This window comes from Pollachius pollachius (assembly GCF_949987615.1).
Source record: "Pollachius pollachius genome assembly, chromosome: 6".
NCBI classification, from domain to species: domain Eukaryota; kingdom Metazoa; phylum Chordata; class Actinopteri; order Gadiformes; family Gadidae; genus Pollachius; species Pollachius pollachius.
This window is the reverse complement of record NC_136939.1, coordinates 14,000,765-14,015,604: the sequence shown is the minus strand read 5'-3', so window position 1 is coordinate 14,015,604 and position 14,840 is coordinate 14,000,765.

Genomic DNA, 14,840 nt, shown 5'->3' with positions numbered 1-14,840 from the left:
AGCCTAGGCTTTGGGACACAGCTTGGAGGCCTACGATGGTCATTGGGCATTCTTAATGTAAAAGAAATGGAAAGTATAAAAAATAAACTCCTATAGGGAGACTTCTACAAATCTACAACGTAAACTATATAGTCTAACTTAGCTAACCCATTGTGTTCAAGATAAGCGAGCGAGACAACAGTACTGAAATGCAAGACCCATATTTTCAAACAGCAACATCGATCTTGCAGACAAATTGCATATCTGAAGTACCCAATGTGTACATACTATGTTTAAGAACTATATAATATCTCCTGTCAACTATGATCGGCTTATATTACCATTAGTATGATTTTCTTTTTTTTACAGTTTTTTTCAATTGCTTGAACACATTTTGCAAAACTTGGCTCATTGTGTCAAAACTCAACACACAAGCAAATAAGACACAACACTGAGAAATATACCATTCACATCTATGTCAAATTGAAACTCTTCTATGGAAACCTAACAATCCTTTGCCAAAATGTCACTCTGATGACAAAATGATACACACTTGTATCATATGAATACACTTTCAGATCAGCAGCAACACACTAGACTACTTTATATAAAACATTGCAGTCTTCCATATTCACTGTTTTTATTCAGTTCCACAGAAGGCACGTTTTCACAACAACCAAAAAATCACAACTGTACTGTAAACACAGAAAAACACGGCAATTGTGCGTTGGTTGGCTTATGGATCCTCACCTTGTGTGCCGAATCCATCCATGGATTGACCTTACCTCAATGTCTCTGCAGGCCAATTCCATTGCCTGCAGAAGAGGCATGCAGGCATATGGTTGGCAGTCATATACACTACATCCTCAAGCCGAAAAAAAACCTTCTATAGGTTTTAGAAATGGCGAGTATAGGCCTACGACTTCAAATTGTTTATGGTTGGTGTACCTGTGCCGGACCAAAAACAGTCAGACGGAAACGAACATTATCGAAGACAACAACAAACCTGGGCTGCTCTGATCTGTCCTGTTCAGCTGCATCATGAAGTGCATCTAGAAGTGTGATGATATGCTGGATATTGTAGGGACCTATTTTTGCATGATGATGCAGTTAGCCTCGAAGGCTTATGGCGGCACACAATGATATATTTCCCCCGCCCTGCCCCGGGACGTGCACAATTGCCCTTTGACCTTTTTGTAGCTGGCTGAAAGGTGTTCAGTTTTGTAAGTAAGTAATTACCCAATGTGTTTAGCATTTTAAATAGATTTGTTCTCCCAATGATATACTGAGATGTCATTTTTGAACTAAGTGTCTTATGTATGAAATGGTGTGTAGTGTGCAGGAGCAAGTGTGTTACAGAAAGGAGCAAGTGTGTTGCACAATTGCAACTAAATGCAAAGCAGCGCTTTTGTTTAAGGAATGGTTACATGTGTTTAAGGTATGGTAACAAAAACTTCAAGTTGTGTTACTTTGGTCTAAGCATGTGTCTATAGTGTTCAAGCAATTGAAAAAAACTGTAATCAAAACCAAAACAGCAAAAGAACTAAAAGAACATCTAATTTCTTAGAGGTAGTTGACTATTTGTGTTTTCTTTCAATGGATGGTCTGGTTTACAAACACATTTGTATCCTTCCAGAAATAAATGTAATAATAAATAAATGAAAAAAAAAGGGGGTTGTAATAAATGTACTTCCTTCCCAGCAGCCTCCCTATGGTTGCAACACAATTTAACGAAGGAGTATTGTTCCAAAGTTCAGATGGATTTAGGGGGCTATGGTATTGTTATCTTCTGTTTCAAAGAAAGGACAATAAATATGATCTGATTAAGATAAATATTTTTCCCTTGGCCAAACACATAAAATAATGTCCTGGTCAAGTTTATGTACTGGTATATTTTTCGATGGCCTCGGACCAGAACTAGGCTCACCTTTGTCATGGACGAAGGGTATGGCAATGTTTACCCATCTGTTTTAAGAGGTTATAATAAAGTAACATTTACCACCGCAGCCACATGGGTACATCCTTAAGCAAAGACCATTGAAATTATTTACCTGACTTTGAAATGAACTAAAAATGTTTTGATAGACCCTTTCAGAAAGGCCTCGAAAACTTGAATGGGAATCATGAATTGGGCATATTTATATTTCATCCGTTTTTTTTTCTTTTATAACCATATCGACAGTAACTTTTATGCAATAAGGTTAGATATTTTATTAATCACAAACAACATTGATTTGGCATGATAAGTCTGTGTATCATTGTGTGCAAAACAATATTCAGTTATAATCATTTTGAACTTCATGGCCAAATTGGGGGCCAAGGTTTTTTTTACCTGCAGAGACTCAGTCTGCCTATCGGAAATCTTACATACAAGGGGCAGATAGCCCTGGTTAGGGTAAGGGTTTGGGCGAAGGGGTGAATTGGGATCGAGCCAGAGTTGTTTTATCTAATTTTGACTCGTTAAGTTATAAGTTTTTCAGTTTGACTGAAACTCAAAAATATGTAATAGACTTATCTGATCACCCGCACCCAAAACCCACACATCCACACACACACACACACACACACACACACACACACACACACACACACACACACACACACACACACACACACACACACACACACACACACACACACACACACACACACACACACACACACACACACACATATGGGAGGGCTACATGGGGAGCATGGTAGTAAAATTGGCCATAAAACAGGTGGTGAGAATATATATCCTGGTGTTACAGGAAAAATGAAATCGACACCGGGCCAACATCGCATCAACATCTTAGGACTCAGGTAAGACATAACATTACTTTTTACCATATGGTAAATGCAACATATGTTGCTCAACACAACATCAGAAATGTTGTACAAATCGTCGTTTTTGTAGCAAATCCTTAACTAAATATTGTACAGGAAAATGGATATTTGACAAGCCACTCACCCCTGTATACAAATAACTATTTTGTTCTAATTATATTACAGGGCGGGATGTGTAGGTTACTAGGCAGTGGGTGTGCTACTCTGCTTGGCATATAGGTTTTAGATTGTCTTCTCTTTAATATACATCAATTAAACATGATTACATTAATATGTACATATCCTTTCTTTATTATTGTATCTGAAGTTTAAACGTTTGCTCCATCTGTGCTCTCTCCCTATTGTTGTAAGAAGTGTTTTGTGTACACACAATACAGATTCCATGAAGTACTTCACACAATGCGATTGATAATGTGTTTCCCTCCAAATCAGTGTACCTTAACAACAGAAGAGATCATGTGGGGAAATCTGACGGCATTGACTGTTTGCCTTTTAGGCACAGGTAGGATTCCTCTTTTATGACCTAAGCATGCATGTACATCTTTGTTCTAATGGGGGTAAAAACAGCTAACAATTAACCTTTTCCATTGTGAAAAGAAAATGTTTCCTCCCAACTTTTCGCAATCATAATATTGGTCTAACACTTTAAGGGGATCTTCACTATTTGGCTGCCTCTGAGAACACTATTCATTCTATTTATATAATATGTCTACAATTATCCAGTTTCCTCTGCCTTATAGTCAATGTAATCTTACTACTAAACTGTGGATTCCAAAAATTGATGAAAAAACTTAAATGTGTGTTTGATGGAGTTTTCTTAAACCTTCACAAAGTAACCTTTCCACTTCATCTATTTCGTCCAACCTAGTCCTCTCTAGATACATTTAATCTGTTGCGAAAAATGTGATGGATTCAGTGGAAAAGACATACAATGTATAGCGCCAGTATACGTTAACTCTGATATAGGCCTATATGTCATTATTTCCCTGTGAATAACTCCTTTGCCACCCTTTATGTGTGCCAGTATTCATATGTGGAGTTAGCAGCAATACAACGGTTCAGTCAACAACCCCGGCTCCAGTTACAGCGAATCCGACAAACATCGTTCAAACAACAATTACCGCATCAGTCAATCCAGCAACGGAACCGACATCAGCGAATCCAACAGGGTCTACGACATCTCAAGGCACCCAGAAACCAGCCACCACCGACCCTGTGCCGGCGCCGGAGCCACAGGGGCTGAGCGATGGGGAAATCGCAGGAATTGTCGTAGGTTCAATCGCCGGTGTGGCTGCCTTGGGTGAGTTGGACCTGCCTCCTTGATGCAGGATATAAATACTATGTATATCTTGACGGAAATTATTTTTTCCGATAACGTCAAAGTTAGTCTGGAAGGTTAAGACAACTGCAATAAAGTAACACAATGGTTTAGTGGTTAATCATTAATTTCCCATCATAACAGCAGTTATAAAAAATAGCTTACACCTGTTCCCATCTGCATCGGCACATCAGATTGGGCTTTAATATCCACATAGAAAAGATTATAATGGATTGACATGATTGGAGTTTAAAAGTAACAGACAGCAAATATTTTGCCATACATTTTAAACTAATAAGGCTGCTCCTATGTCGTTTGATGATCTCTCTCTCTCTCTCTCTCTCTCTCTCTCTCTCTCTCTCTCTCTCTCTCTCTCTCTCTCTCTCTCTGTCTGTCTGTTTCTTTCACCCTCTATCAGGTGGCGGTATCTTTGGTTTGCTGAAGTACACTGGAAAGATTTGAGGAACATCTGTCTTCAATGCCATACAATTTCAAAATATAATTTAATATATAATTTAAACAATACGCAAATACAGAGCTCGAAGGCAATAGTTTGACAGGATGTTTCATGTCAATGCATGTATATATTGGTTTTTTATATTGTCATTTTGAATTCTCTTGAGGGTCTGGGGGGTGATCGATGCCTTTTGTAAATTATTAGGGGAATTATGTTATTTCAGGGGAACATGTGTTTTAACGTTGGTTCCTACAGGCTACAGCTAAATATTTAGCCCAAATAAAATGTTCAAATATAATTAAAATGTGAATACAATAAACAACAAATCACCATTGTCGTCATCTGTTCTTATATACAATTGTATTAGTTTAGCAACAGTCAACACACTCTGGAAAAAAGCACACAGGCAGTGCGTTAACCTTAGCTTCTTCTATCTTGGAATGGTTTATCTGGGACCATTAGGATATGCTTCCATTTTCCTTGGATACATTCAGAATTGATGGAATTAATTTGCTGGGAATATCAGATATTGCCAAAATAGACAGTTTGTGAGGCTCAAATAAAATGTAAAAATACTCAAATGTAAAAGATCTCTCTATTAAATGTAAGATATACCTGGCACCTTGCTGTTGATGTTGGTTTGTCACTCTTCATCCTATCAAAGAGCCAAATAGCCAATGCTCTCTGATGCTCCCTCTGGCCATGAGAGGCCGCAGGCGTGCAAAGTTACGGTGTCTCTTTAAAACTGGACTTTGGTTCACATCGACATACAGTGAGGACATTTATGGTGTCATTAACGATGGAACAGTCAACAATGGGCTCATACATGACCTATGAAGATTTATGAAGACCAATAAGGGTATCACTGCCAGAGACACTGTAAATACCTTAAGAGTGTATATGGTTATACGCCTACCTCAGAGTTGTAAGCACAGACAATATGGTGAGTACAGAAGACTCACCTGTTGTAATAAAAACAGTAAGAAAGAATGGTTTTACAACGGACTGCGTAATCTAATTTCTCAACATGCTCATTGAAATAGACTGTGTTTGTGAAAAACAGCAATCCAGAGAAGCCCTTATCCTGTCACGGGATCCTCCATGCACATTTAAAAACCCCTTGGCTGGAAACAGTCCAGCCAAGTAGGCCTAAATGAACAGGCTACAAAATAAATATGCTCAAAAGTAATCAAAGGCATGGGGGAAAAGTATCTGCTTGTAGCATTCAAAGACTACCTGACAAAACAAACTTATCTGCACTTTTAAACAGAAGCCGCATTTGTTGTTATATTTGAGTTGAACATGCTGTCCCATTGTCCAATTCCTTCTCAGCAGGGCCAGTGTGTTCCGATTGGAATACCAGTTGGGTTTATAACTCTATCTCTTTGTCCTCACAAATTGGCCCCCACGCAAACTCACAGGTCATCTGTCTGAGCTATGGAAACCTATGCTGTGATAGTTGCTGACAGAGTGCGCACGGCCAAACACACAGACACACACATACACACACTGTGGCATCCCGCCCCTGAAGCCTCGGCCTGAACGGTCCCGTGGGACCGTGAAGGACGGGGTGTACCACCCCCACCCACCAGCCGGCGACGGAGAGCACCGGGTCCTTCCCCCCAATCAGGGTGATTGGGGGACACCTGGCCGAAAACAGGGGAGCCATCTTCAGTGGAGGTCCAGACCAAGAGCACGAGAGAGGCAGAGACACGCATGGTCTGCAGAGGCGTGAGGCTCACGGAGACCCACGCGCACCCTTATCCTGTCTTTGATACTTGCAATAATCGCCGAAGTCGGCTTAAACCAACCGTTGCCACGTGCTTTCCTGATTCACGGCTCATTCTCCAAGCCGGATACCACAACACAAACATGGATCCCATTCAGAGAAACACATAAACACACAAAACAGAGTAAATTGACTCCTAGCTCGCTTTTAGCTGTACTTCTTTCTAATCTCAACATTTTCCAAGGTGTTAAGCTGATATTCCAGTTCAAAGCATCCCTAAGCTTATTTGACTTATTTGAATGTACATGTTTTACTTAGAGAGCCTCAACGTTTTAATATCACTATTTCCCAAATTTTCCCCGGCTTTCCAAGTGGCCTTTTATTTTGGAGAACTTTAAACAAAAGCAATGACAAATACAAAACAAAAATAAATCACAATGAAAGTAACTTTTATTTTAAGATGCATCAAAGATAAAGGTCCAGCAAAGTTTCATTTTTACAGGACCATTGACTTGTTTGTGTTGAGCCTTTTTACTAGGGGTGAGCAAAATAATCTATTCTTCCATGCGTCGCGATTCTCTCTAGAACGAATCCATCTCGATGCAGATAAATTAATAATCTGAATGAAAAAAAAAATTGGTTTGCCTGCTGCAACATTCTGTTCGCCAGAGAGGGATAATTTTACTAATTTTAAAATTATTTAATTTATCTTCAGTATGTATTGGCCAATCTGATTTGTCTTGACATGATTGCGATTCAGCCTACGCATAGCATGCACGCAAACTCACAGCCAGACACAAGAACTCCTTCTAATTCAAGGGAAGCTTTTTCTTTAATGACATAGAAAAGAAAGATTAGAAAGAAAAGAAAACTGAAACCTATTTTTTACATACTTCCATGTTGTGTTGTTTTTTTTAACCTTTATTTAACCAGGAGAAGTGTTGTAATGCAAGCTGCATTGATTATTGCATTGTTCATAGAAAGTCATATTTGTGACCAAAGCTTTTTCTCCAATAAAATATTAGATAAGTTAATTCATCTGTTGATGTCTTTAATGATCATCACAAACGTAGGAAGTGATTAGCAAACTCTGAGTAGCAAACTCAGATCTATGTATATATTTTTGAAAATCACTCATGGACATGTACATAAAAAAAATTGTTGCATTGAGATGCATCGATAATCATTTTAGAATCTAATCGTTGACCATGTAATCGGAATCGAATCGAATCGTGAGGTGCCAAGAGATTCCCACCCCTACTTTTTACCATTCCTCTGATGGGAAGGTTGCAACCTTTCACATTGCACAAGGCTACACCAACAACCTCTCTCGCCATCTCTAAGCTCTCGAGTTTCAAGCTGAAGTATTTACACATTCTGCAACAGAGCAAGAGAGCAAGCAGCCCATTCTAATGACAACTCTCCGGAAGGCACTTACTGTAAACTCACACACTCCATGGCCCCAGCGTTCTCAGGTCATGCATACTTGTGTATTAGGCTTGTTGTGTTTGTGTGCTATTGTGTTATTCTTCCTATCTGTGAAACTCCTGAGGCTGAAGCTACACAAATGATGTTTTATAATTCAGAAAGTACTAATTACTACACAGCAATGTTAAGTTTAATCCTTATCGCTGTTATGAGCCCAATAGTTTGGATCGGAGAACTTCTCATGTAAATAATGAAGGCTATTATGAATGCAGTAAGGCAGTTATCTTGCTGATAACATGGCTAATGATACTACTCCAGGTGTACACGCCTATTGTGAAATCAAATAATTGATATCATATTTCACTATATTCATGTGTCATAATCAAAAATAGATACAGTTTATAATGACAGGGACAAGGGGCCTATGCTCATTAGGCAAGGCAAAGCAATGCAACTTTATTTATATAGCACTTTTCATACACAAGGCAGAGTCAAAGTGCTTCACATGTAAACATTGTTATACAATAAAATAAAATAATAGATAAGTAAAATAAAACATATGCAAAAAATTAGTAAAATAGATCAGCATTTTAGAAAGTGCAATGCATTCAAGACCAGATCAACAGTCTCTCTGGTTCCCCGACGGGACTCCAACCCGACCTAAAGGAACTTGGTCCTTTCTCTGAGACTCCAACCCGGATTCTAGGACTCTAACCCAGACAGAATTCGAGTCTCAAACCCTTCCAAGATACTCATGTCGGGACTCCAACCCGACCTAAAGGAATTTGGTCTTTTCTCTGAGACTCTAACCTGACGTAAAAGAACTTGGTCCTTTCTGGCATTTAAGTGATAAAATAGAAAGTATAGCAAAGGTTAGAAAATGCAATGTATTTTAGATTTAGCAGAAAGCTAAAGCAAACATAGAAGTCTTCAGTCTTGTTTTAAAAGTTGTCAGAGTTGGGGCAAGTCTTAAATCCTCAGGGAGTTTATTCCAGCTATTTGTTGCATAGTAACTAAATCCTGCTTTCCCATGTTTCGTGTTTACTCTGGGGATAATTAACAGATTGGTCTCAGAAGATCTTAACGGTCTAGAAGGCTTATGTAGTGGAAGCATATCAGTTAAATAGTTTGGGCCTAAACCATGTAGGGATTTATAGGTTAGCAAAATGATTTTAAAATCAATTCTCTGACCTACAGGACGCCAATGTAACGGTTTAAGAATTGGTGTAATGTGTTAAATTTTTTGGTCTTTTTTAGAACTCTAGCAGCAGCATTCTGAACAAGCTGAAGTTTCCTTTTTTTTTGGGAGACCTGTAAGGAGATCATTGCAGTAATCGAGCTTACTAGTGATAAAGGCATGTACAAGTTTTTGTAAGTCTTCGGTGGACATGAGTCCTCTAAGTCTACGTTTTTAGATGATAATATGCAGATTTTGTAACTGATTTGATGTGACTGTCGAAATGTAAATCTGAATCCATGATAACCCCTAGATTTCTGGCTTTGATTGAGGTTTTCAGGGACAGAGAGTGAAGGTGTTTGGTTACTTTAAGCCATTCCGTTTTAGCACCAAATACAATTATCTCGGTTTTGTCCTCATTTAGTTGAAGGACATTTCGGCACATCCAGTCTTTGACTTGCTCAATGCACTGGCACAGCAGATCTATGGGCCGATAGTCATTTGGTGCAATTAGCATAGCAATGATGGTCAATACTGTTATTTTGCATGATTTGCCCTAGTAGGAGCATGTAGATGTTGAATAAAGAGGGTCCTAAAATCGAACCTTGTGGGACTCCACATTTCAAGTTGGTTGATTCTGATACAAAGTCGCCAATGGTAACAAAGTAGTTCCAATTTTGTAGGTAGGACCTAAACCAATTTAACACAGGGCTTGAAAGCCCCACCCAGTTTTCTGATAAACAGTCGGCCATCGCTTGTACAAATCACTGCTACCTCCCTTAACAGTGACTGCTGTTGTTTTAAAATGTGCCACTAAATATGATTTGGGATGGGTTCCTGCTATTCCCTTCAGTAAAATGTGGAAGGAGTGGGAGAGGGGGTGCTGGATTATTGCCAGATTAAGGCAGTGCTTTTTTCTTCATCCCTGGGTAAACCGGCACAAAGCCTGCCCGCCATAGGGCTCAAAGGTGATGAAGCACTCTATGATCCTTGCTTGGATTAATCCAACAAAAAAAAATCCAAGAGCCCAACTGAATTTTAGAAGTTAAAAGAAGATTTCCCTCCCTCTAAAATCTCTTTGGCTCCTTCCAACACCATTGCTTATCATTATCATTTAGCCTAACTGCATCATAGTAACCCATAGTTAATGATTAGACCTGTCAATCATTCATCACATGATGAGCCAACAGTGTTTTTCTGTATGTGGTAGAATCACATTTTCCTATATAGGAATACCGTATGTCAAGAAAATAAATTAAATATATTCAGTTCATAATGGAGGAACTGTGAGTTGTGTTTGCTGTCACATGCTTTGAATGAGAAGCATCAACACTAGGCTACTTATGGTAAGCTGGCCACAGGCTATGTAGGTGCATGCAAAATGGGCTGCTCGGCTGTGTTACAAAATAAATACGATCTTGATTACATGTCATGGATCAAAATATAATAATCAGAGCAATGCGTTCACAATGGTTTCAGCGGATCAGTGAAAATAAAGAGCAGAGAAGAATAAAGAGGAAAATTATGTTCAGGTTCAGAAAACCATGATATGGGAGGCCTAGATAAAGTTTCTATACATCCTGGATGGTCCCAGATGTCTGTTGTATTTTGTTATTCTTTAATATTAAAGATGTGTTTATTTGTTCATTTGAAGGATCCCAATTAGCTGATGCCATGGCAATCAGCTAATCTTCCTGGGGTCAATACCTGACATACATACTGTACATAAAACCATACATGGTGGCATTAGCGATGTCCCTTCTCTGTTATAAAAGAAAGATCTCAGTCATAGTTCATCCTGCCCACTAACTATTCGTTTTAGTCACAATCTTCCATAGTTTGCATGGCAGATAAAGGACTCCTGCGTGAGCCAACCAGGAAATGACAATTACACCAACTTCCTTATTTGGTGCACTTCTGCTGGTTGGAAAAAAGTTGAACCACATGCTGAACAACAACCCATTTCAATTCATACCCGACAATGAATGTACTATCGTATAACGGAAGTGACATCACATGCCACCATTGTATGCCAATAAAATCTGTTATTCAAATAACCAGTTTCGTTTTTGGTTTTTTTATACTTGGGGTGATGCTGCCTGTGTTGTTTTCTTTCAGGAGGTATTGGCATTCCAGGGCCCAGGGGTTTGTTATTTGCATGCTGTGTAAATGGTCTTAAAACTATACAAAGACTTTTGTGTGCAGTGTACAATATAATATTATATCCTTCTTCATTATTTGTCTGTAATGCTACAAATTTCCGATGGGCTATTTCAGACACGCTCCACTGACATGCTCATGCTTCATGTTCCTCAAGTCAGGTCTGAGCTTGGAAAGACAGCTTTTAGCTTCAGTGCCCCTGACTCCTGGAACAACTTACAGCAACTAATTAAAATTAATACCTTCATATCCTTTAACCAATTTAGGCATATTATCTTAAATCTACAAAACTCTACTTGTAACTGTTTTAATTAAGCTATATCACTTATTTCATTTTAATTCCAGCCATTCTGTGCAAATGTTCAAATTGTTTTTTTGTCTTTATTAGTTGTTGTATATATGAAGTATTTGCATTGTATATTGTGCATGTATTGTTGTTTTTGCTTTGCATTTGTTTGACTCGACATCATTGCAAATGACGGTCACCCCTAAATTGATCTTTCGAGTATAAATAAAGGTTAAATGAAAAATTAAAGGAAATGTCCAAGGTTTTGGAAGTTGTGAACACGGTCACTGATAGGCCCAATGGAGTCGGTGGGTTATAATCTGTGTGAATTCAAAGGCCCCCCGTATCTCATTCGCAAGAAAACTGTTCAAATAAAGCATGCAGCTAGGCTATCAGGACGAGAAGGAAGAATAATTAGCGTATTGGGTTTTTTTAGGCAACAGCTATTCAGAAAATATATGTCTCTGATTTGATAACTTACACATGTAATCAGTTTAATGTTAACAGTGATTTATGAAAAGCTAAAAAGCCAAATTAGTAGTTTTTTGTATGTTATATGCTCCATAATAACTTTGTTTATCATTAAAAAAAACTTTAACATTACAATTCAATAAATCTGAAATATTCCCTCAAAAAATGTATTGCGTATGGGATATTCGTTCATATTCATTTTTTTTTTATCATGACACGAAGAAGAGCCTGTTAGCCAGCATAAATGTATCCATATTGAATATACTCGTGGGCACACTCTAATACACTAATGTACACGTTTAAAGATGAGATGATAGCCCCCTAGGTGTCTCACTTTCGCCAGTGCACAAGCAACATTATGCATGCGCCCTTAAAATAGCATCTGAACAACGCGCCACTGACTTTAAACCAGGTATTTCCTGGTTTGTGGCGCAATTGTTTTCTGAAACTGCAAAATAGCACCAGGGAACGTTTGCGCCAAAACACGCCTCCTCCTTTCGCAGAACCGCCCCTTGGGGCGCAAGATCATTACCTAATTTACCGACGCGTGGCGGTGGAGGGAAAAGAACGCTCTGCGCCAGTTGCAAACTAGCAACAACACAAACAACAATTGCGCCGGATGCAAGATAGCCCCCCCCCCCCTGTCTCTCTCTCTCTGTCTGTCTGTCTGTCTGTCTGTCTGTCTGTCTGTCTGTCTGGCTCTCTGGTGGAGGTATCTTTGGTCTGCTGAAGTACACTAGGAAGATTTGAGGAGGGTTGTATGTTTAAGTAGTAGGTTTGATGACCTTGCTGTATTGTTCGACATTTCAGAGAGTTCTGTGATTTCCTACAATATTGCCCCCCCCCTTCTTCCAGAATCATCTGACTTCAATGCCATACATACATACATACATACATACATACATACATACATACATACATACATACATACATACATACATACATACATAGATACATACATACATACATACATACATACATACATACATACATACATGCATACACACATACATACATGCATACACACATACATACATACATACATACATACATACATACATACATACATGAAAATGTCAATGCATGTATATATTGCGCTGAGTGACATCTTTTTAATCGAAATTTTGAATTCTCTTGGGATTCTGGGGAGTGATTGATGCCTTTGTAAATTAATAGAGAAATGATATTATTTCAGGGGAACATGTGTTTTAACTTTGGTTCCTACAGGCTAGCTAAATATCTAGCCAAAATAGAAAATTAAAATAGAAAAATCACCATTGTTGTCATCTGTTCTTATATACAATTGTATTAGTTTAGCGACAGTCGACACACTCTGCTAGTATCATAGGTGATATCACTTTTTAAAAACATCTGATGTTGAGATGGAAGTGAGTTTCGGCACACACACGATTATCATTTTCTTTACAATTGATATAAGTCAACTGATATATGCCCAGGTTTCACAGCATGCCCAGGTTTCACAGAAACAAGGGACATTAATGTCGACAAAAGTTCAGATTCTAAGTCCCTCCTCTTCCACTATCATCATGGGACTATATTTTCTTAAAGAATATGTATAGTTTTTACAAATTACAGTATATTATAATAAGTTATTTTTTGATCACGTTTGATTGTGCCTTGAATTATATTAGGATTTAAAAGATCATTTTGCTTTTTGGGAATGTTGCAGTTTGTGTTAAGTAACATTAATTTTATGTGAAACCACTCAGTGTACTACATTTCTTGTCTCGTGCAAAATATGTCACCAACAGCTACATTAATCTTACCAAGATGTGTTTAATCCAGCTGCTCCTTATCAGCCAGGATGCAAAAAGACCAGCAGATCTGTTGCTTGGTGACTATAGGTCCCGGTACAAAACATACAGGCCGTGCGTTAACCATACCTTCTTCTATCTTGGTATCTTCTTATCAATGGTTTATCTTTTATGGACCCTTAGGATATACTTCCAGTTTCCTTGGATACATTCAGAATTGATGGGATTAATTTGTTGGGAATTTCAGATATTGCCAAAATACACAGTTTGTGAGGCTCAAAATTCCGAAATGTAACTGAAGCTGAAGTTAAATTTAAATTTAACTTCAGCTGAAATGTAAAAGATCTCACTATTAACTGGAAGACTACACCTTGCTCTTGATGTTGGTTTGTCACTCTTCATCCTATCAAAGAGCCAAATAGCCATGAGAGGCATGGTGAAGTTATGGTGTCTCTTTAAAACTGGACTTTGGCTCACATCGACATACGATGAGGACATTTATGGTGTCATTAGCGATAGAACAGTCAACAATGGGCTCATAGATGACCTATGAAGATTTATGAAGACCAACAAGGGTATCGCTGCCAGAGACACGGTAAATGTCTCTGGCAGCCTTAAGGGTGACAGATACATTTATAAGGTTATACGCCTACCTCAGAGTTGTAAGCACAGACAATATGATATGAGTACAGAAGACTCACCTGTTGTAATAAAAACAGTAAGAAAGACTATCAAAAGTCAGTATGGTGGTTTAACAATGGACCGCGTTGTCCCATTTCTCAACATGCTCATTGAACTAGACTATGTTTTTGGAAAAACAAAAAAACATAGAAGCCCTTAATCTTTCAGGGTCCAGCCAAGAAGGCCTAGATGCACAGGCTACAAAATAAATATACTCAAAAGAGATTATAGGCATTGGGGAAATGTATCTGCTTGTAACATTCAAAGATTACCTGACAAAACGAACTTATCTGCACTTTTGAAAATAAGCCGCATTTGTTGTTATATTTGAGTTGAACATGCTGTCCCATCGTCCAATTCCTTCTCAGCAGGCCCAGTGTGTTCCGATGGGATACCAGTCTGTTTGATAACTCTATCTCTTTGTCCTCAGAAATTGGCCCCCGTGCAAACTCACAGATCATCTTTCTTAGCTATGGAAACCTAAGCTGTGATGGTCACTGACAGAGCGCGCATAACCAAACACACAGACACACACATACACGGATCCCAT